The 24,016-nt window shown below is 40.8% G+C and overlaps 1 protein-coding gene across 3 annotated transcripts in view; it reads left to right on the top strand.

The window, feature by feature from the left end:
* The window catches only part of DTNA (dystrobrevin alpha), a 178,522-nt gene that overhangs the window by 316 nt on the left and 154,190 nt on the right, over positions 1-24,016 (top strand). The window lies entirely within an intron of this gene.

Genomic DNA, 24,016 nt, shown 5'->3' with positions numbered 1-24,016 from the left:
CTCTGGGTTTCCTGCTGCCTTCAGAGCACTCTGGCAGCTCCTTTAGGATGAAGTGGATACTTCAGTAATGCTTATCCCGGGCGATTTATTCTCCCGTTTTCTCCATATAGAGCACTGGAACTTTATTTCTCTCTGAAGTGTTTAACTCACAGGGTTACTTTTCTTGGCATACCTAGGGAATCTTGGCCTTTATTTTGTCATTATAGTTTGGAGTGCTGTTTTCCTAACAGATTATTTTTGTTACATACCTTTGCTCTTTGTTAGTGGGACATGCTGTCTGAAATGTTGCTTGTTATTACAAAGTTAAAAAGTGAGTTGTTTTCCATGTTAGAGGGGATGTAATCAATATGTGCTTGCTTGTTTGGCCATGGTTTAATTTACAAACTATTTCCTCATAGGTGAATTTTATCACAGCACAGGGTTATTTAAATTTAACCTTTTGGTTTGTTTGTTCCCAAATAATGCTTTTACTGGAAGTTTGATTTATTTGGAAAAAAAAAAAACCCAAACATTTTGGCTATCGTTTTCTTTGAGCAAAGTCCTTCTAGAAGTAATTTAAAAATGTGCAGTCCCCTGGTAGTCCTCATTTAAGTAGTGAATTTGTGAGTAAAAAAAAAAAAAAGGAAATTCAGGCTATCATGTTTTTCTAGAACTTATTAGAAGTAATTTCAGTATCTGGCAGATACATTTCCTCATTGATCAGTATCTTTTTCAGGCGGATTCTCAAACATTTCTGCTGAAGATGTGCTCCTATACCCAAAAGGATCTTAAAATACAGCAACTCGTTTGAAACTTAGGTGTAATATTTGTTATATAGCAAGAACTTGTAGTCTGAGAGTTTCATCTGAATTCGGGCTTTGAGTGTGTGTTGTCTAAATGCCAACATTGTTTTTACCATTTTTTTGGGGCATGTGTGTTTTACACTCATAGTAGAGGAGCTCCTAACTTTGGATCTGGTGTCAGTTCACCCAAACATACTCTGAATTCCTGACGTGTTAGTACTGCCCATAATAACCATAGGAAATAGGTGCTGTCTGCGGATAACTGAGACGCCTGACATTTTTGGTTATAGATATCAGTGCTGAAGAGACGCATATAATGGCAGTCTGTGTCGTGCAAAATATATGAAAGTGGGGGAACTAAAATAGAAACAGTTCCTCTGTTTCAGAGAAATATGATGTATCTGGTGTCTTTTGGTATCTTTCTGGCATTTGATGGAGTTCATCCCTGTTGGTCAGCTTGCCTGAATTTTTTGCAAAACATGTTTGGGTGAGCAAATCTGCTGTGAAGTGTTTTTTGTGTGATTAAATGTGGGGGATGGAGAAGAAAGAGATAGATAACCTTTAAGGTAAATCTGGCATAAAAACAGATATAGAGATGAGAAATGAAATCCAAGCCAGTTCTTTTACAGTGTGTAGTAGCTAGTTGTTCTTTTAAGTAACTGACTAGCTCAACACTTCAGTCCTGAGCTAAATTTCCAGCCAAATGATTGCTTACATGAAGGATTTTTTTTTACATTGCATCAAGGAATTACTGTAATATTTGTTTAGGTATTGAAGTCGAAGGCCTTTGAGACAAAAAATGTCAAGATGAATAAAACTTGCAGTGAGTCTGGGTGAAGTTGTGGTTAGTTTCTGGCTCTTGCAGAGTTCTGTGCAGCTTCAGGCAAGTCATGTGAGCTCAAAACCCCTGCAGACCAGAAGGAGTTGGAAGGGGGTGAAACACCTTTATTATTTCTCTGTATTGGGTGTCCAGATAGCAGTTTCTTGGGCTAGGTATCACCTCTGATAAGGTTTAACACAATAGGCTTCTGTTTGCTGATGCACTCTTCCCATGGCTATGGCCTCCCCAGGGAGGGAGGGAGAATCCACAGATTTAGAAGTAGGGGTTCACTGCATCTTTTATAAGCTTCCTAAACTGAAAGAGAAAAATAGACTGACATTCAGAGGTGAGCAGAAAATAGAATTAATGTTCCATGGGAAATTCCTGAGTCAGTTCAAAATTTAATTGCATTTCCCTACCACAGTGTATTGCTTTTTAGAAGTTATAGTTCAGGAGCATGATGTTCCCATTTCATTATCTGAGACCCTTCTCCCATAATTAAATGTCCAAGAGGCACTGGAGAGCTTTGTCACAAAGAAACATGCTTTGAATTCTGGGATGTGAAGGTGCCTGAAAAGCCTTGCCTCCTGGAAGGGAATGAGCATCTGACCCCAGAACAGGATGTTCCCAGGGTAAAGAAGTACATTGTGGTATTACATTGACTTTAAAAAGTGTTCTGCTACACCTAAATCACCTGAAATAATATTTTCCAATTGTGCTAGCAATAAATGGGAAACGTTCAATAAAAGTGATATTTTCCCATAGAAAATGTAGGTGCATTTGATACAAATTCCAAATTCTTATAAGGTTGTCATATTTACTGAAGTGGAAAATCCTTGGCTAGCTGTTAGGGTGAATTTTTCCTGATTAGGGTGAGTGTGATACTGCATGTGCTTAGTGATAATGGTACTACACAGTAGTGTGATACTGAGTGAGGTTTATGGGTAAGGGTGTGATAGCTTTATCTGGACGTGACACAGGGACTAGAACCTCTTTCCTCTGCTTGCCCTCCTCTCCCTGCCCCATTCTCCCTCACCAGCCTTGTGCTCCTTAGGTGACTAGGATTTGTTGGGAAGTGGGCAGGGAGGAAGGAGAGAGAAGCAGACATCACCTTCTTAAAGGCTTTTGTAACAAGGTGTTGCTAGGGGTGGTGACACGCTCTTCTTGATCTTCTGGTCTTCTTTCCTCTCTGTGGCTTTCCCTTCCCTTCCTCATTTCCCAGAACCCCCAAAAATCCCACACAGGGAAATGGAGAAGTGCAGTTGAGACAGAGGAGATGGGACGATGAGAGGGAGCCTGTCCCCTGCCCTTGCCTCTTGCTGCTGCATAGAGAAGAGAGATCATGAAGGTGCTGATCTTCAGGGGGATCCAACAGGGGTCAGAACATTGATGAAGCTGGTGCCTCCTGGTTTTGAGTACTGAGTGTGTGGTTGAGATGCTGCTCTGATGCTGGTACGGTAGCATCACTAGCATATGCCATGCTTTCCTGCTTCGAGGAGCTGATGGGTGTCTCCTAGGGAGAAGCACTGCTTTGTCATGGCTGGTAGCATCTCCCCTTCTCAAGGATGCTGGTCCTGTCCCTCCCTTTTTGTACCATTAACTTGTAACTTGGTCATGAGAGTTTGAGAACATCGTTCTTTCTTGAGGTAAAAATAGGTTTGCAGCATTTTTCCCCTTTAATAGATCCTGCAATTTTTTTATTTGCAAACCATGCTAAAACCAGCAGCAAGGATATGTTAAAAATCCCTCCTTGCTAGATTTTACAGTTACAGGACATGGTTCCCATTTTCTTTCTGTCATGATCTTTTTTGTCTTTGTAAAACGTGGCTTCTAGCCTCATCTTCAAGCTTTTTGCAGTAGTCATTTTGCCATAAATAAGAAAATGGAAGTGTCGTTAGGAATTGGTTGGTAAAGAGTTTAAGGACTGTTTCCCCACAGTTCCCTGACAATGTGCTGGTGTTTTTCTGAGCTCCGAAGAAGCATCTTATAGTGATACAATTTCCTTTATTTTCCTTTCCTGATTCTTCTTCCAGTGATTTGTTTTGGCAGAGTATGACAGTCTGTATGGTGCACCACACTGTAGAAAGCCTCAACTCTGTAATTTTGTAATTCTGTAAAAAAAAGGACAAACCCACCCAGCCCCCAAACAAATGCAATTATGTCATATGCAGCCATATTATCACCTCTGAGTCCATGAGTAGAAGCCCAAGCAAATTGTCTGTCCAAGTGATATCAGATCTCCTGCACTTAGATTCCAGCTCCTGGTGTATCAGGGAATAAAGAACTTCCCGGCTAATGATTATGTTATGCAGTGACTTTACCTGGAAACACAGCGATACTTCCCACTAATAGGATGCTTAAAAATGCATCTAATTGCAGTTAGTGGTAGTTGAGAGAATGCCTAACACCTAACAGTCCTGAAAAACCATCATTCTTGGCAGGGGGTGTTACAGGAAACTGAGTTTTACTGTCTCCTTCCTGTGTCTGAACCAATTATGTGGCCTCTTGCTCTATAAGTTGATTTGAGGATTATACTCTGAGTAATAAAGAGATAGGAAAGCAGTGGAAATAATGAACCTTTATTAATTAATTAGCTGGCATAGTGATAGCTGTTTGCTGAACATAACCTTCACTGGGGCAGTGGAAGGAACAAGTCAGCTTCTGTGCCTGTGATCTTTGTCAAGCCACGGAGGGAGAAAGTTCAGTGTATTCCATTCTGAGAGCAGTGGTGGTGATACTTGCCTGGTTCTGTGAAGTGCTTCAGGATCAAGGGATGAATAGTATCTACATGTTACATTCTTATTTTTATTTTTATGGCAAGGATAACACTAGTCTGGCATGAAATTCCTCTTTGTAAATTTGTAAGAAAATTTGCACTAAGTGGAACCTAAAAAAAAAAAAAAAGGGGGAGAGAAAAATGAAACAGAGACAAAAGTCTGTCAGCAAGTAGACTTTCAAAGCAGTTTGATGATAACTTGTGACTAGTATTTTTTTAGAACACAATAAAAGTAAGCAAATGCAAAGCACAGAGAACCATGCTTGAAGTTGTCCTTGAGTACTCTTTACCAAGTAACAACTGCAAATAGAATTAGTAATCTTGGGCTTTCCTGCTACACTTTAAGAATTCCTTTTGTAACGGAAGTATGTGCTTTCTAGTAATTACTACCTTTTCAGTGGGTGTTCATTCTTAACGCAACATTGTCCTTGGAAGAAGATCAGGGAACACTTTGATTCTTTCCAGATTTATAAAGCAATGATTATTTGGCTATCATAAGTTTCTGTCCCTCTTTTTCTTTCTAATTCACAACTCATTTATATTGGATTAAGAGACCTCTGTATCATTTGCGTGATACAGAAATACAGACTATTCTCTGCTTTTAGATCATTCTTTTATATCCTATAACTTGACTTGAGAATGACTACCTTTGCTTCTAAAAAAAAAGCATTAAATTGCAAAGGCAACACATTGATTTAATAATTTGTCAACTTCTAAGTAGATAATTCTGAAAAATTGTCACTTTTTTAAAAGGGAATTCTAACTATCTTGTATGACTGAAAGCTTTCTCAGCTACTTGAAAAATAAAAGGTAGTCTAGGAGAGATAGCCAGTCCTTTATCTTGGTATTTGATGTATATTTTTAATCACTCTTATTATAGCAAATACTTAACTTTTCTTTGAATAAACACCAACAATCTTGTTTCCAAACAGATCGAACAAATTTCCAAACAGATCTAACAAAATGCAAAGTGCTTTATGATTTTATTTTTGTTCTTAAAATTTCGATCAGTTTCCACATCTCATTAGGGAAAATAAATCACATCAGCTTAATGCAGCTATAAATTGTATTATGCTGGTTGGTACAGGAGTACAGGAAGAGCCTAAAAAAGCTGATAGCTATGTTCTCTTCCAGGCTATTCTGTAAACAAGCCATGTGTTTTTCTTAAACCCCCCCACTTCTGATAATCCTATCTATCATGTTACTTCCCCCACAACTTTTTCTGTGCCCTGGCTTCCCATCTTTCTTTCTCTGCCCCCTTCCAGGCCTTTTCATCCAAAGCTCTGAGTTGTCTTCCCCCTGATTCCAACCATAGAGTGGGATGACCCATCAAGCACAGTTACAGCAAGCGGGGCAGGCTGGCAGCACATTCAGAAGTGGAAATTCAACAGCAGTCCTTGCTCCATCTCCTTGGCTTGCCCAGGGAGTCCTAGGGAGGAGATTTTTGGAGGAGACACATTTTCAAATACAAGAGGTTGTGCTTGCTCAGGTGGCTTGCATTGGGCCCCCTGAGCATGTCTCCCATAGACCCACATCAGTTCACAACAGAAGGCATCAGCAAAGGTGCAGATCTTCAGCTGCCAGAGCAATCACTTGCCCTTGTATGCTCTAAAGCTCCCTGTGAGCCATCCCTGGGGATGAAGTGTGACTTCTGTTAATAAACCCAGCGGCTGTTCACTGATAGGGACAGGAAAGTAACAGCTGTATCTGCCTGCAGAATTTTTATGTGTGAAGCGATGGAGGAATGAAGGCTTCTCAGCAAAAGAATAATTAAAGATTTCTTTTAGCACAGATGAAACTCTTTCTTTTCCACAACTTTAGCTGAAAATGTGTAAATAATACATTCAGCCTCACTCTGATATTTGATACATAAAGTTTCAGGTCAGCCATAAAATCTAGCAGAGCTACTGAAAAAATGGTTTTATAGTAGGAAGTGGGGGTAGACAGAGGAAACTTGCTAAAATGATAATGGAAAATAGCAATTATGTGACCCTAGGTGATAGCAAATAATATTTCAGAAATCATACAGTTAAATGAATAAAGAAGGTAGTGGATGGTTGAAGAGAATCCACAATGTAAGTTTTTCATCTACATTAAATCTGGTAATGTATTCCTAAATAGAATTAAAAGCATTAAAGATTAAAGACTTTTGGAAAAATAATAGTTCCGGGCTCATATGAACTCTTTGTAGGACAGTACATTTTCATGGAAGGGGGAGTAGGTGGTGGCTGATTGTCATGTGCAGTTACTCTCAACTTGGTGGTAATTTGGACTGAACAGGCATAATCTTTGCTTTTACACTTTTTAATATCCACTTTTGTTGGAACAGTGTTTTCTCTGTGAAAAAGGCATCAACTAAGAAGACAGATCATTTTTCAGGCCACTCTCAGTTACAGGAAGCAAAAATAAATTCCTTGTGCACAAAGTCTAAGCTTTTGCTAAGTACTAAAATACAAAAGTAGATATCCATTATGTTATGTCCAAGAGAAACCAAGCTTTGCCAGAAAGGAAACCCAGCCTAGCCAGGTCTGTCCATACTTATTTCACAGGTCATTGGTCCTATCCTTTTTCTGTTGTGCACCACTGTAGTTGAGTGCTTGGGCTTGTACTTGGCTTGACTGCCTATATTGACAGGCCCTATACAGAACAAGGACATAAAATTGGGTGTTTCAACCTTAGAAAAACAGTCCTGCTTGGTTTTCCACCCTGCTCCTGGTAGATAGAACAAATAAAAAGTGGGGAAGTGTATGCAGATACTGGCCCAGTCCTTGATGGTGTTCCAGAGTTCTGCAATGTGTGCTGATGAAAAACTACACATAACTTGGTGCCTTTTGTGAATCAGCATTGCTAGGGCACTTTTGTCATCTTAGGTGCACAGAGGCTGCAGTGGTGGTGTGTAGTTCCAGAAGGTTGAGGATACTGAGCTGTATCCTTGTAGCTGTTGACATCAAATACTGGCTGGGGAACAGCCAGTGGGACAGCAGCTTTTCAGGAAGGGATAGAGATTGCTGGTTGAACATGGACTGGCAATGTTGAGCTGTTGCACAATAGAAAGGGGAAAAAGGAAAACACAATAGAGGGCTGCACATGGGCCCACAGCCTGCAGGGAACAATCCCCACACTGGTGAGCGCTCAGCTAGAGTCCTGTATTCAGTTTGGAGCACTGCTCTGGAAGAAAATGCTGACCACTTTGGATGTGGAGAAGAGGGCAGGAAAAGAGATCCATAGGACATATACCCCAGAGGGAAACCCTAAAAGGGTTTTCCGTGCCTAAGGAAGAGCAGCCTGCTGAGGAGTGAGTAGGAGAAAGGCAGGTTTTCAGCACAGACATCATAGTACAGGGTCTTGCCAAGACTGGGCCGTAATCTTTTTTCTGTGCCATGGACAGAAAGAAGTGGATCTAAAATTAAACAAGGAACAGGAGATAAACCCTATAAAAGTTTTATCCACAAAATACCCTGCCAGTGGTTCTTGTGGAGTCTCCATCACTGGAAGTATTAGGAATGACTTTAATAAACATGACAAAATTTATCTGACAGTATCTCACAGTGGGAAGTGGATTTAATATCTTTCCTACCATCCCTATGATTTGATGATACTGGTGATAATACTGCTCATGGAATTATTTTAATGACAGACATTCTTTCTAAATTCTGGTTGCAAAGACCTCTGCAGAGTGGAATTTGTTTTGCTGAGGTGGAGGAGGCACTTAATCATCATATAATTTCCTCATTTTGAAATGTTCCTTAGATAAGGTATAAACAGCTGGCTTTGCATTTCATCTGAAATATCATTGTCCTGAAATACTTGGGGACATCACTTTGTCAGCTGGCACTTGACAGTCCATCTTAAATCTGTAATTGGATTCTTCAGATGAAGTCCGAGTTTTCTTTGAAGTCGTGGGGTTTCATAGGGCAAAAATTTCACACTGAGGACAGAGTCATTTCCACTTGTATGTGCTTAGCTTTACTGTCCTAGGCAGGCCTTTGTTTTCAGGACAAGGATACAAGGAGTGGGTTGTAAGACCGTGTAACCTTTGTTATGACAAACATTTGGCTGCAGAAGGGGGCCTTTGGAGTTCTTGTGTGGGTGAGTGAGAGCTTGCAACAGGCATTACATGAGGTGAATTAATTTTTTTTTTCAGATAATGTGAATAAAACTAATTTACACCATCTGTTCTGAAATAGACTATATAAAAGCAACATCCTCTTTTTTTTTGTTTAACATTTCTTTTGATAATACTTTAGGCAGTCTGTATTCTCTTTAGTGTAATGTAATTTCTTCACTTTTTCTCATTGAGGAGAGGGGTGTTCTCCCCCAAATTATTTTTATTGCCATTTAGTATTTATTAGTTGCTTACTTAGTTAGTTAGTTTGCATTTAATGTTTAGACAACTATAGCTGCAAGTTGAATGTTTCTCCAGCTACTGGATAGTCCCTCCTGATGAAGTGCACACAGAAAAGTCTCCAGGTGCTATGAGCTGGAGTAGTTCCATTGGAAAGGTTCTGGCTTTGTTTGTGCCAGTGCTAATTCAGAGCAAGTTCACTGCTAATTCAAAGCAAGTCACAGCTTTAAAGGAGGTGATAGAGTGTCATCCTAAAGAGGAGATCACACTGATGTAGAAGCTCAGTGTCAGTCTCAGAGCTGAGAGTTAAATTCTTATGCCTCATAATGCATTGCATTTCGCATCCAGATTTCTTTGCAGGCTTTTCTTAACTGTGCCACAATGGGCCATGTTTAGGAATTGCATGTGTATACCTAAGGCTAAAATAAGCCCACAAGAAAGCACAGACTCCAGACTTTAGGGCCACCAATACATCAGTTATTAATAACTTTACAGTGTTACTATGCTTGCACTAGAAACATAATTAAATTGGAATGATTTGAAACTGCCATTAGGGGGAAAAAAATGGAGGAAAACAGTTTCATCCTGACAGCATCATGTTTTCATTGACCTACTTAGAGTAAGGAAGAAAATGTGTCCCTTCCCTTTACAGCAGAATAGGTTTGTTCAGCAATTTTATAATGCAAATGCACAAGAGAAGACTGGATTTCCCAACCACTCCAGAGGGATTTGGAAGGGAGAGTAATGTTACTTCACACACTTATGACTAAGATGTGTATGTTCCTGTTCAAGCTGTAATGTTATTAGTTTAATCAATTTGGCAGAAAGTGCTTAGAGTGAAAAAAAAATGGGGTGAAGGAAGAAAAAAGACTTGTATTCAAAGGTGAGAGGAAAAGGGCAGTGCTTGGGCTGCAGCTGTGCAGAGGGACCTTCTGTGGGCAATGAGATTTCCTTTGTCTTCATTTTCCCTCATCTTCCCTGTTTCAAAGCCTTTGGGACTGCTGGGCTGGAAGTGGAGGAGTCCTGAGCATGTGTGCAAGGTGCATCTCTGCACATCCAGCACCCCTGGCCAAGCCACTGAGCGAAGAGCCACAGCTGCAACTAAAGCACCTCCAGAGAGAAACCCCGTGTGCTCTTCCTCCTCCACACCTGTGCCATGAGCAGGAGCAGGATACAGGTGTCTGGGTTACTCCAGCCACAGGGCATGGCAGTGCTCATGGGGTAGGCAGCATGTGGGGTTTGGGGTGCAGTCCTCCTCCTCTAGACTTGGGCATTATTGTGGTACTGCCTGAGTTAATGAACCATCTTTATCAAAACAAACACCTGCAGGTAGTCCTTTCTAGGCTGCTCGAGTCACATTCCTCCACAAGGTGTTGTTGGTAATTTAGTATTGTCAGAGGCATTAGTCACTGCCATAGTAGCTTAATAATGCATGGTAGGAGCCAGCTGGTAATTAACAAATTAGAGATATCATCTACATTTTCCTCAAATACTTCAGATGTAGCAAAAATAATTAAACAGAGAGCGCTTCAAGTGTTTAAAGCTGTTACGTATATTTAAAACATCTCACCATGTTAGGAAATTAGTCATTGTTTTAAAGGTCAGCTAGGCTGTCTTGCTGCTGTCCTAGGATTCTGTAATTCACACTGAAGATTTGTGAAGCAGGGGAAGGGCCAGACTCCTGTCTTTTTCTTTAACACTTTAATACTGCATCATTTAGTAAATTCATGCCAGTGCCTGACTTCTGTTCCTGTTTTTAGGAGTGGCATGACTTTGTAGGTCTCAGCTTCTCTTGCCCTTAATTTCCTTTCATATGAGAAATGTCTTGAATTAGAAGGTTATGTTTATGTATATGTCATGGAAAGATGAAATTGGCTTGTAATTGAAGCTAAGGAGGGAAAAAGTTAACACAAATTGTATGAAACTGCAACACTGGGACAGACACCACAGTATGAATGAAGGTGATGATGGGTTTCATTATATAGTGTAACTAAAATATGCTGGTATGCACAAGCTCGCTTTAACTCACTTGGCATCTCCATATTTTATCACCAGATGGTGACCAGCAGTTTAAAATCAAGATGCTGTCAGTTACCTATGCATGATGATTGAGCAATAGTGTACTTCGATACATCTCCCATCCGTGCTGCTTCAGCCCAGTACTCCTTGGTGCTCCTGCAGCCTGGCTCCAGGACTCGGCTCTGAGTATGGCAAGCCTTTGACTCTGCTTTTTCTCTGGGGCAGGATCTGATCTGGGCACTCTGAGGCAGACGAAGCAGGGAACAGATCGAACAATCGGAGGAGCATCATTTCAACGGGTAGGGTGTGGTGTTACCGGTCTTCGTGGGGAGTGCTTGGGTACTGGCAGTGGCTTAGAGAAATACAATTTATGTCTGAAAACATTCTGCTTGGAGTTAAAAAAAAACTGCTTTTGAAAATGTGGCTGAGTGCTCTTTGATACATAGTGCAGAGTTTTTGTCAGATAGTAGCAGTTTATGTTCAAGCTTTGAACTCGTGTGAGCAGCTGTACAATGTTATGAAAAGCAGATAAGAATCTGTCCTGTAATACCTTTGCTCTTTGCTACATTTAGTCACCTCCACATTGATGGAAGAGCACTGGGGATTTTAAAGTATGCGTTTCTGAAGCTTAAAAAAGAAAAGGAATTATGTATGGAATTCTATTGAGATTTTTAGCCTCTTAGAGTTAAGCTGAGGTGTTTTGTATGCTTCCTAATACCTTTTGGTACTAAAGCTCAAAGGGTAGAGATAGAAAAAGGCTGGTAAGTTATTCACACAACACTATTAACAGTGTAGGCTTGTTTTGGGCACCCTGAATTCTCTTTTGGTGTTGTGGGTGGCTTTTGCTTGGGGTCTTTCTGGTAGCTTTGTACTGACTGCTGCCTCAGCAGAAAACATTCCCTGTTTGTATTGCATAACAGTAGAGCATGAAAGTGCAGGAGACACTGAGTCCCACTGCATGCGGACACGGGGAGAGAGGGATGCTGCTGGCTGCACCTGGGCTGGGTGAGAGCTGACACCCGAGAGGGCAGGCAGAAACACAGGAACATGCCAGCCTTTTCCTGTGATCCCACAGCATCCTGAGAACTGGCCTCACGTGTCCCCACCTGGTGCCAGCAGCACAGCAGGCACATTTTGCACATTTCTGCTCCTTCTACTGTCCACACCAAGGAGCCTGTTGAATGCACCACTTTTCTGGTTTTGTTGGTATTCCTGGATTTCCCTCAGTGCAGGGCAAGGGCAGGGTGTAGGGGTGGTCTTACCTGGTCTGTCCCAGGCTGTGGGGTGGCAGCTTGGAACACACACAGGCATGGCAGGGCTCCTGGCATCCATAGCACAGACATGGCTGGGCAGTCTCACCTGCATATCTCTCCCAGTGGCAGAACAGCATGTCCTAGTGCAGGAGCTGTTCCTGCAGGCAGGGCCTGGCAGTTCATCCAGGGATTACAGGGCACATCAAATTTTACTACAGTTTTCATCCCCCTGAAGCCCTTCATATACACAAACAATTACACAGACTTCATAATTATTATGGCCTGTTAAACTGCTGTATAAATATTGTTACTACATTTTTTGAATTATTTTTTGCCTTTTGTGTTAATTCACACTTCACACTTCAGGTTTTAAAATGCCACTGCATCCATAGAAGACTAGATTGCTGTTGAGAGGAATGAAAATAACTACCATAACAAAGGGGAAAAAAAGTTTTATTTCTTCAATCTGATACAGTTAATGTAATCGTGGAAGGTAGGTGATGTCTTTGATGCCTGTCACTCCTTTGTGCTGATGGTTTCAAAATATTTGGACACAAGTCGTGGAGCTTTCTGCTCACCTGGGAATGAAAAAAGACATTCTGTCTGAATGTCCTTAGTTGCTGCTTTTTTTACATTACATTTTGGGTTAGTATTTCTGTAAAGAGGCTATACAGAAATCCCAGAGCAATTTAGGCCTCTAAGATTTCTCCATTCTGTAGTTCATTTTGACAAAATAATAGCCATATAGGTCTACATTAATGGATTATTGTGATACTTGAATATTGCATTCAAAACACTACATTTCAGTACAATTGCTCAAACCCAAACTGTATAGGTAGAATATGTTATTTTCTGCATTCCTTTTATTTTGAACAAATCTACAGCATTTAACTCTATCATTTTCTGGAAGAAAGGCCCCTTACTTTTGACACATTTTGTTCTGTGCTCTTTTTCTCCAGTGTTTAAGTCAGAATTAGGCTCTCCTCTTCATATTTTATTTGTGTTTGATATTTGGGAAGCAATAAGCTAACCTATGTGTTTTGTGTTGAGTCTGGATGACTAATTCCACAAAGACTTCTGCTCACTGGCTGATCACTGCACTTGAAATTTACTTTTATTGTCAAAAATACTGATGCCCTGAAGCTGAGCATTTTGGTTCCAAATGCAGATGACTAAGCTGAAAACGCTTTTTTTTCCTAGGTTTTGGGACTGATAAGTGAGATTCGGGAGTCCCCACCAGGGTTGTATTGGAAGTAGTAGAAGTTCTGGAGAAGCTGTGAGGAATTTTGGTTGAATTTGAGTGTGATCTGCTGTTAAGAGTTGTTCAGTGCTCTACTTACTCAATGCTTACAGAAAGTAATTCCTTTTATTTCTGACAGCAAAGAAAAATTTCATTCCCAGCAACTGCCTCAATCTCTTCCCTCACTAAAACAATACCAACATCTAGGTGACTAGGTCTTGAAGTGTCATATCTGACTTATTTGGCAGTTGTTTTCTGCTTCTTGATAGTTCTGGAATATGAACTTGAGGTTATCCCAGCTACTCTGGCCACCTCTCTGCTCACTAAAATAAAGACTGCCTGGTTTAGTCATTAATATTTGCTGAGGCTGCTTTTACACATGCATTTACTCTGTTCAGAAGATCCCAAACTCTGCATGTAAAGGTCTGTGTTGGCATTTTGCAGTGAGAGTTTCCCTGCCCATGGGAATCCAGCCTTGTGTATGTATGTTTTTGAAGCAAATGGTTGTGGTGATACGTGCTGGCTTATCTGCTCAGCCTTTTCATCTGAATGGAGCCTTCCACAATGAATTGACAGCATGAAAAATCCAGTCCATCCTGTTCAGAGTTACATTCAGTCCTTTGTTAAAGCTGGTGCTGTTATTCATGCATGACTTTTGCTTCCATGTAAGTTTTATTGTACTTTGATCTCATGTAGCACCCAACAAACTTTTTAAAACCACTTACAGAAACTAGAAACCATTGTTTCACTGCAATTATAAAAGAACATGCAATGAATCACAAATGAGAATATTACTCAACAAGATATTCCTAGAAACAGGAGAGCATTTACATGCCATACAATGCATTAATCATTTATAAGGAGTCAGTTATTAAAATATTTTTTTAATACTCTGGATGTGAGGATGTGAAAAGCCTGTTATTGAAGATGTTTGTGGGCTTTTGAAACTTTCTTAAGCCTCCATGCTCACATTCTTGTCACAGATTTGAAAAGCAAAAGCTTGAATATAGTAGTTTGGATGACTCCAGGATAAGGTAGCTCTAGACTATGAGTATATATGTCTACATGTGTATATACACATATATAGATGTATGTGTACAGACCAATTCAACAAACTTTTTTCTTTAGGAGAAATCCACAGTGTGCTTGGTGCTTCTTTACTTCTACAGAACTGCTCATGATCAAAGACTTTGTCTGCTGAGGCACTTTCACAGTCAGGATCTGTTTGTAAGCAGATCTCTCAAATGAATGGAAGTCTGATCAGTCTAGCTGAGCTATCTCTTCTTCCCTGGGGTTGGCTTTAGACATACATTCTTATAAAGGACAGGCTGGGATGGCTAGGAGGAAAGGAAAGGAAAGGAAAGGAAAGGAAAGGAAAGGAAAGGAAAGGAAAGGAAAGGAAAGGAAAGGAAAGGAAAGGAAAGGAAAGGAAAGGAAAGGAAAGGAAAGGAAAGGAAAGGAAAGGAAAGGAAAGGAAAGGAAAGGAAAGGAAAGGAAAGGAAAGGAAAGGAAAGGAAAGGAAAGGAAAGGAAAGGAAAGGAAAGGAAAGGAAAGGAAAGGAAAGGAAAGGAAAAAGGAAAAGGGCTCAGGAAATCTTGTTTTGAATTGCCTGTATGAAGGTATAGTGTCTCCACTCCCTGTTCAGATGCAGGACATGTGTCAGCAGACAGCAACATGAGCTCCGTCTGTCCCTTCCCCAGGCTGGTGGGTTGTACTCCAATGCCAGTCACAAGCTGCAAAGTTCACTTAGCACCACACTGTGCCCAGTGACGATGCACAGCATTTTAGTAACTGCTGAAGCTGAAACCAACTGAGAGCTGCCTTGTACCTGCACAGCTCAGGGAGGAAGTGGAGAAATTGGGGTTTGTCAGTCATGGCCCCTGGAGACATTCCTGGGATGGTGCACATTTGTGATGAAACCAGTAGAGTGAGGGACTTTTCCAGCACAGCATCTGGTCTGACTCCTACTTCTGGAGCAGAATTATTATCATTAAGAAAGAATGCTGTCACCCCTGTCTGAGATGCAGACAAGCACTCTTCCCTGGGCATCTCTGCCTCTGCTCCCCTTCTTTGGAGGGGAAACAGAGCAAGGGAAAGGATCAGCTGCAGACTGTAATTGTTCTGAAGCAGTTTTCCACTCCATTAATAGAATGAAGGTACAGTCTGGGTCATTTAATTTCCCATGTTGATGTAGGCAACAAATCAGATAGATGTGTTGGGGAATTATTCACCACGTCTGATAACTCAACTTTTAAATAAAGAGCAGGACTTTCAAATATTGCAGGAAGTGGCAAAAGCAGCAGGATATAACAGATTAAACACTTCTAAACTATCTTCTTTTTTAAGTGCTAAAATTTGGGCAAAAGAAACTGCCATTTTTCTAGAAAGAAAACTGTGCAAGTATGTTGGTTCCAACCTAAATCCATTCCACTTGTCATGCTGGAAAATGCAGCAGTTGTGATTCCTGGAGCAGAATTTAAAATGGCAAGTATATTTAAATGAGTTTGTCTAGTGAAACTTGGCTAAAACTATCACATCAGTGGGACGATACTGTGAGAGCTTTACAATTTAAACCAAATTTCTTTTGGCTGTGCTGCCATCCTCAGCCTCATTGTAGTGAATACCCGACATGGATCATGCTCCATGCTTTCAGATCATTCTGCAGTGACTTTTCCATTTGTCCAATTTTCATGACCCCTCTGTAGGCCAAAGTGGTATGGGTATGTGCCATTCACAGAGCCTCTGCTTGAGGAGTGGTGAGAGAAAGGCATTCCCTCTTGTTCTCACCTGGCCAGCTGCATTATTGAATAAACTGGATGGTGTGGTTGTGGGGCAGGGAGGGGAGATGGTGTTTGACAAAGATCAAAATGAAGGTATTTCAAGGTGGCTTTGTGGTTTAGCTTTCCTCATGGGATCAAATCCCGAAAGAGATCAGACTGCCCACATGTTAGGAAAGGAACCACACCCGTAACCCCTGCCTTCTTCTGACAGCTACTGCCCTCTGCCCTAATGCCTTTTTGGAAAGCACATCTGTTCATTCATAAATGCATTACTTTTTCTCTCTTAGATAACCCTGTTTGTGCTCTAGAAGTATTGGTGGTAGGACACAGTGTATTACATACATAAACTTTTCATGGTTTTAAATGCAATATTACTCTTCGTGTCTTTTTTCAGAGATGTTGTGCATCTCTAACTCTGAAGGCCATGGAAAGTCTACATGGTAGTCACACATTACTCTCTTTACCAGGTATCTCCTGTTCTATTTTCAGTGCCAGACCTCAGTATTCACAGTTCAACTATTTATTGAAGGTGAATTCCTTATCCTCTGTCTCCTATTTATCAACTCTTGTGCTTGTAATTTATCCTTGTTTTATGCTGTCATATGCATGATCCAGAAGAACAGTTCTTTTGACCCTGTAAAAAAACTGATGGGTAAAATGGCTCAAAAAATAATCTACACTGGAAATCTTATTAAAAGTAAAATTCAAGTCGTTATTCTGAAATTGACAGTCCGTTTCATTCACCTGTCCAGGGCAGAATGGAAGGTCAACTAAAATTTGAACCCTTGGTAAGGAAGTGTCACTTCATATTAGTGTAATAGGCAGTCCAAAGATAGGATCACACATTACTGAAGGTAAGAGGTGCAAAAACCCACTTACAGATATAAAAGCAACATCCTGTACAAGTATAGTTATTGAGTAGAACATTGGTATTATAATCTCTCCAATGACAGCTTTATCTGACTGTAATTCATAATGAAGTAGAGTTTCTGGTGTGTCAGGCATTCTCTTGACCTGATGCAAGAACTTTACAGCTTAACTTTATAACCTCAGAAAATTAAATAGGTTATCGCAATCCTAAATCTAGCCTTTCCCAGCCTGAATATACTCAAATTCCTGTCATACCCACTATTTATTACAATGCAAACTTAAAAATTCTAAAGTTTTGTCTTTTTGTTGTAGCTGACATGTTAAGTGTCTTAACATGTTACAAGGTACTTGTTTGTTGGTTTTTATTTTGGAGTTAGCAGAAAAAAAGTCAAGCTCTTAAATCTTCACCAGTTTTCACTTCATTGGAGTTGTTCTGGGAATTGTAAACAATGCATTCAGAAATTAGCTCCTAGGTGGGATCTTTTGTGTCCTATGTGTGTCACTGTAGAAACATTTTAGGTCTGTCCAGTGAATTAAGAAAGGAGACTTCAATGCCAAGTGCTCTTTGTAGTCACACAGATAGATCTGAGGCACGGTCCTGACCATGCTGTCATCACATGGCTCTGGAAACACTCATTTACTGCCTCAGAGGAAGGAACTATTTTGCTTCTCTTTCTCCAGAGGTTGGTTTGTGTGAAACCTGCTTGAGTTTTCCTTACAGCATGCTGATAGGATTGCCTGTTGCTTGTCCAGGGATCCTGTTTCTTGCAGCTAATCTGAACATGCATCTCAGGTTTCTTTTCAATCTGCTGAAATACGACTGTGATAATTTTATCTCGACAGCCTGTACGGCTCCACTCATGTTCAAGCGTCAGTCTGACTGGCTGTGGGTTTCAGGCACATGACCTTGGGAGAGGTAGAGACTACTCATGTTGTGAAATCCTTCTCTGTCAGGGCAATATGTGTGTGCATGTTTGTGGTATAGCTTTGTAATGCCATGGCAGGCACAAAAACTGTCCTTCAGTGTCTCTCGCTGGCCAGGGTAGTCACAGAACAGTTTTACTGGGCTTGTCCAGGTTCAGCTGGCAGCTCTGCCTGCTCTCTGCTTCCCTCCTGGTTTTATTTTACTGCTTGTTTTCAGCTCAGTGGAGGGTAGGTGATAGTGTAGTCCCTGATAAATAAAATGTATAAATTCCTGACTATGTAATAGATTGGTAGTACCACCAATTAGGAAAGTTGCCCAGCAGTTCCCATTATAGCACCTTAAAGTTTTTCAAGTATTTGTAAAACTTTTAATGTCTGAACTGAAATTTTTCTAGCCAGCTGTTTTCCTCAGCCTGAGTATTTTTGGAATATTTCAGCAAAAGTGATTCAGTATGACTGAGAACAAGATTGGCACAAAAATAAGTTGGGTTTCTTCACATTTAAAGAAAACCTTAGGTTATTTTCTTTGGTGTGCTTTAGTGTTCAAGTTGGGTTTCTTCACATTTAAAGAAAACCTTAGGTTATTTTCTTTGGTGTGCTTTAGTGTTCTTGTACACTGGAATAAGGATGTAAACTTCAGTAGAACACATGACCTTTGCATGAGTACTTCTCTTATTTGTCCCTTGATTTGTGGAAATTTTCCCGTTTGGCCTATACAGTAGCCCTCAGGGGAAAATAAATCCAGAGCAGCTTATCCAAGTTAAAAAACCAGCTGCAGATGAAAATCCTTGATGGAGCCAATCTCTCTACAGGTGCTGGGGAGTCTCCCAGTATGCTCGTGGCACCCAAGTTGTTCCTTGGTCCTTGAGCAGTTGTCAAGGTTTCTGCTGTATTTGTCTTCACATGGATTCAGGTGCACAGGTGTGTGCTGAGGAGTCAAGTGCTGTACCCCCAAGTCTTGTACACACTGAGGGCAAAGCTGCAGTTTCACAGGCAGCCTGAACTTCGACACCTCCAGTCCCTTAAACTGAGGCTGCTAAAGCAAACAAACACATAGCATTCTTCTTCCTGAAATCCTCAGGAATAATTCTACAATATTGTCCTTGTTTTGTGGAGTGAAGGTGACAGAACCTCCAGTTTTTTAGTAGTAATTACACTGCCTAGCATTCAAAACAACTTTGATAGAGTATCCTGAAGCACACTGGGCTTTCCCATCTTTCTCACATGATGTATGCATGACATCTATGCTTCTGGCAGCATTCTGGTAGGGCAGGCAGGGAATGGGAGAGGAACTCTACTTGTTCTTGGACAGCACTGTCTCAGGGGAAAGAAAGTGGCTTACATTCTAAGTTAATTTCCATTTTTGTTTATGAAGCCCAGCTTTTCAAAACTCCTGGGTTTTACTATACTTCCAGCCATTAGCTGAACAGATGTCAGAAAAAGACAAACAGAAGGAAGATAAATATGTGAACATTTCAAAACTTTGGTTATGGTGCATTGGCCAGTACTGAGTATAAAATAATCCTGCTGTCATTAGTGTGTTTGATGTTAGGATTATACCTCTGTTCAGCTCTGCATTTTTTGTTGTTGCTGTTCTCTTTTAGCAATCTCACTTTTCTTCAGAAATAGCCTTTTGATTCAATATCTGTTTTGTTCATTGTGGTCAGATGAATGTTATTTCCTACTTAGTAAATTCCTGTAATGTCATGCTTACTGTATTTTATTCCCATTAGTAGATTTGCTTGAGATCAATGTGAACGTTGCATGGTCAGGTTAGCAAAGAGTTAATATTTTTTACTGAGCTGCATAATACTTCTGGATACATTTCTCTGTTGATCCCCCAATCCTCTTAGGTCTGCCTAAATAAGTTCTTTATGATAGAAAATAACTTTGCAGTTTATAATACTGTGAGATCACTTCACCCTCAAAAGATCATCTGTATATAGTCCTTCTTACTTTCAGACTCACTGTTCCTGCTCCAGTTTCCTCTCTGGTAGTAATGGTTTAAGGATAAATAATAGGTGAAGTTTGCAGGAAATAATGTTTTTTACAAACTCAACTTGTACCTGAAAACACGGACAAAATTCTGGCAAGTGGGAGTCATAACATCTTAAAGAGATGCATAAATCAACAGGTCCTTCCCCCAGTTGTCTGTAATTTCACTGGACCCCATGTTTTTGACTTCTTGATGGAAAATGTCCTGGCCAAGGCATAAAGAGCATGGAGAGGGTATATCCCAGTGACTCCAGTCTACAAACATTTTCCAAAGTTACAATATTCGTCAACTGAACAACTAAAAATACCATAGTTGAGTGGTTCATTAAATTTTATTAATGTGAGGCAGATTTTCCCACTACATAGGAATACATATTTGGAAACAAGTAAAAAGAAGACATCCTGCATCCCAGAAAATTATTCCAGACAAAGGTTGTCTTCCTGATGTCTTCAGGGAAACCATCAGTTTTACATACTCTAACTTGTGTTGTGACCTACAGGCCGTGGTATAGCAATGTATTAAGAGATTCAGAAAGCTGTGCTGAACTCAGTCATTATTTCCATGCAAATCCTATCTGAATAAATGGATTACCAGCTGCTTAGACAAAAATATTTCAATGAAGACAGGAGAGTAACTCGTAAATTCCATGCATAAACATATTTCCCACGTAATAATGCAGGGAAATTGTTAACTTCACATTACAAAAAGGAAGGGTGCTGAACAGCATGAGCTGATGTGCAGATACGAGCAACTGTGAGTTTATATTGCTGTTGCGAGTGGTTTAGTGTGTACAGAAATAACTGCTGTACAGGCCAGGCTGGGTGCCAGAGTCGTCATCTCTGCTTGAGGTTGCCAGCACTTACCCTAAAGCTGGCGTCGCTGTTGGCATAACAGAGACTCGCAATGTTTGCTTTGATGTCCGAAATACAGTGCAGTATATAGGCAACTCCTTTCCAAAAGGAGTGGCAGAGATACAAATCTTCATGTCTGTGATGAGAAGTAGCAGCTGGGTGTTTGCTGGAGGCCAGAGAGGGCAGTGGGAGAGCAGAGCATGAGAAGAATCTTTCTGTTGGTGTCTTGCTGATTCCCAGGTGCTCTGACCAGAGCCTGACCACAGCATTTTGTTGGGGCGAGTCCAGAGGAGGGCCACAAAGTTGGTGAGGGGACTGCAGCACCTCCTCTATGAAGACAGGCTGAGAAATTTGGAACTGTTCAGCACAGGAAAGAGAAGGTTGCATGGAGACCTCACAGGAGCCTTCCAGTACTTGAAGGAAAGAGAAGGTTGCATGGAGACCTCACAGGAGCCTTCCAGTACTTGAAGTGGGCCTACAGGGAGGCTGGAGGGGGACTCTGCATCAGATCAGGAAGTGTAGTGACAGGGCAAGGACTAATAGGTACAAACTGAAAGAGGGGCTGTAATCCCATCCCTGGAAGTGTTCAAGGCCCAGGTTGGATGGGGCTCTGAGCAACCTGGCATAGCGGAAGGTATCCCTGCCTTTGGCAGGGGAGTTGGAACTAGATGGTCTTTAATGTCCCTTTCAACCCAAACCATTCTATGATTCTGGGATTTTGTTAGCAAACAGAATTGAGGCTTCCATCTACAAATGGGTTCACAGAAAAAGGCTTAAAAGAAAGAAAAAAAAATGTCTTAGGTCCAAAAAGATTTAAAATCTTGGCTGTGTAACTGAAAGTAAAACTCTGTGACAGTTACTCTCCAATCATATTAATCAAGTGGCCTTTAAACAACAAAACCATTCAGATTATCAGCTGGGAAGTGGAGTTGGGATGTCAGCTGAATAGATTCACTCTACTGACAGTAAACATAACTTTGGAGATGAAACTTTGCCTCTGGCTGTATGATAAAAGAAGTAAAATTCCCACTCTCTGATAAGGTATATAGTTCTCAGGATATGTGATACCATGAGATGTGCTCCTCATCTCCAGAATTTGCACCTTACACAGCAGAGCAGAAAAAACAATATAGGCACTGCATGAAGAAATGAGATACATCTCATTCATAAGAAGTGCCATGGCATATGTCATCAGTTAATAGGCAGCACAGCATGTACCAAAACTACTTTGAAAAATACAGTGTTGTTTGAAGTTTTTCTTTCTAGCTAAAAGGTACTTTCACTCCTTCTACACTCAGGAGCAGAAGCTAGTATTTTTTAGAGCATCTTTGTTTTCATACTCTCCTAGGATGTATCCTACCTTAGTACTACATCTTTTCATCTGATAACTTCTGTTTGGAATTAACAGTACTTGAATGTAAAATACTGATTCCTAGAGAAGCTATTAAAACTGAAGCTTACTTTTTATGAGGCAAAGCAGCCTGCATGAGTTCTGTTTATGCATTGCTTTGTCTTGTCAAACAGTTTTGTTTGTATACATCCCAGAGCATGGTAATTTCTTGAAGGGGAGTGATTTCTGTCTTTGTTTCTTGCTACAAGTGAATGGTCAGTGCTAGAGAACAAGGTCAGACTTTACCTTAATTGGGTCAGATTCTGGTTTCTGAGAGCACCTGAGCGTTCAGCTCATTTAAAAAATAGCACAGATGCAGTGAGTATAAAGGATATAATCTCTGTAAAAGTAGCTTTAGGTCTGAGCAACCTGTCAGGATTCTCACTTATGGCTATGGATGACATGTATTAAAGACTACAAGGAAAGCTGCAATTCTTTCAGGTAAATCAGCTGGTCTGATTACCATTATTATTAATACTTTAGAGGGAAAAAGCTGATTTGGAAATGAGCTTTTTTAAGCAACATGTCATTTTTACATAATTTTGGTAAGAGCTCTGGCATCCATATTCCTATATCTAACTAAAGAGTTGGAGACCTCAACATCCTAAATAAGTCACTGACTGACACTCTTTTCTAGTAAACACACCAGAGGTTTGCCTCTGGCACCAGGACAAGCTGGGATGGCACAGCACATGTTCATACTGCTGAACACAGTCTCTGGAATGAGTGGCTACAAGCAAATAGCCTGCTGGAAATGTCTCTGGATTCTGCAAATTCCCAAACTCTGCCAGGAACTCACCAGAGGGAGGAGGCCCAAAACCGTGCCAGGGACGCTGTGGTGTTGTAGCAGTGCAGGCAATAGCTCCAGCTCTCAGGAATATGTCCTTGCCCATGGTCACTAATATAGACATATTCTTATCAGGGAGATGGGACCAAATAAAGAAGAAGCCATGGTGTGGTTGCTGTCACTCTCCATTGTGTTGCAAGACGTGATTATGCACCCTGTTGAACGCTGTAATAGGTTATTGAATAACTCTGGGCAACCTGCCCCCCTGACAGCTCTGGAGTTAAGTTGAAACAAATCTGCCCTGGGAAAAGCCAGAGCCCAGCATGACTGCTTTTCTTCTGCTGGGCAGATCTTGTTGTCAGCAGCGCTTTTCAAGACACATTATACATTTGCTTTCAAGAGCCATGAAAATATTTGTGGGGAAATCTTGACATTGGCTACAAAAAAGTTTGTCTCCTGGGCCCAGCACTCTACACGGTGTGCTGCAGTAAATCACTGAAGCCCTAAAGTCTGGCATTAACATTTTTTTTTCCAAATTCCTCTATATCTGGCCTTCTGTTTTCTCTGTTTACAGAGAAGTATTTTTATTGGTACCTTTTATTGGTACCTCAATGTACATAACATGGTTATATTACTGTGGATTGGGTAGCAACACGTAGCTCTGTTGTCCCAGAGTTGCCATATATTGATGGTGTACAAATCAGCTGAATAATCCAAACGGGAAAAATTGGGTTTTGGAAGGAGACTGAGCTTCCAGAGCTTGTCAGCATCAGTTCCAGTGGATCCAAATTGTGTCAGGATGTGCTTGTATGTAGATGTGAGAGAAATCGCAGTCAGGCGGTGAACTGAAGGACCAGCAGTGCACAGCTTTCATTCCTTTTCAGAGGAGTTTTCCTGAGTCATGGCTGTGAAGGAAACATTTGTTCATATGGTTGATATGAAGCATACAATTCATTCCACACAGACTGTTAAAATTAAACTGCCTAAAGTTTGTATCCATTTCTGACTGTAGTGTAAAGATCTGTTTTCTGGTTGCTCAAATTGTTGTTTTCAAATACCGTAATAATGGGCATTGTGGGAAAGCTTAAATGTAGAGGAGCTGCCCATCCTGTTTCCACCTGATGACCACAGAGATGGAGCACCTCTCATATGAACCCAGGCTGAGAGAGTTGGTGTTGTGCAG

Source organism: Lonchura striata, chromosome 1, assembly GCF_046129695.1.
Source record: "Lonchura striata isolate bLonStr1 chromosome 1, bLonStr1.mat, whole genome shotgun sequence".
In the NCBI taxonomy this organism is placed as follows: domain Eukaryota; kingdom Metazoa; phylum Chordata; class Aves; order Passeriformes; family Estrildidae; genus Lonchura; species Lonchura striata.
The sequence above is the reverse complement of the archived record's forward strand: the minus strand, read 5'-3'. Positions and strand labels throughout refer to the sequence as shown.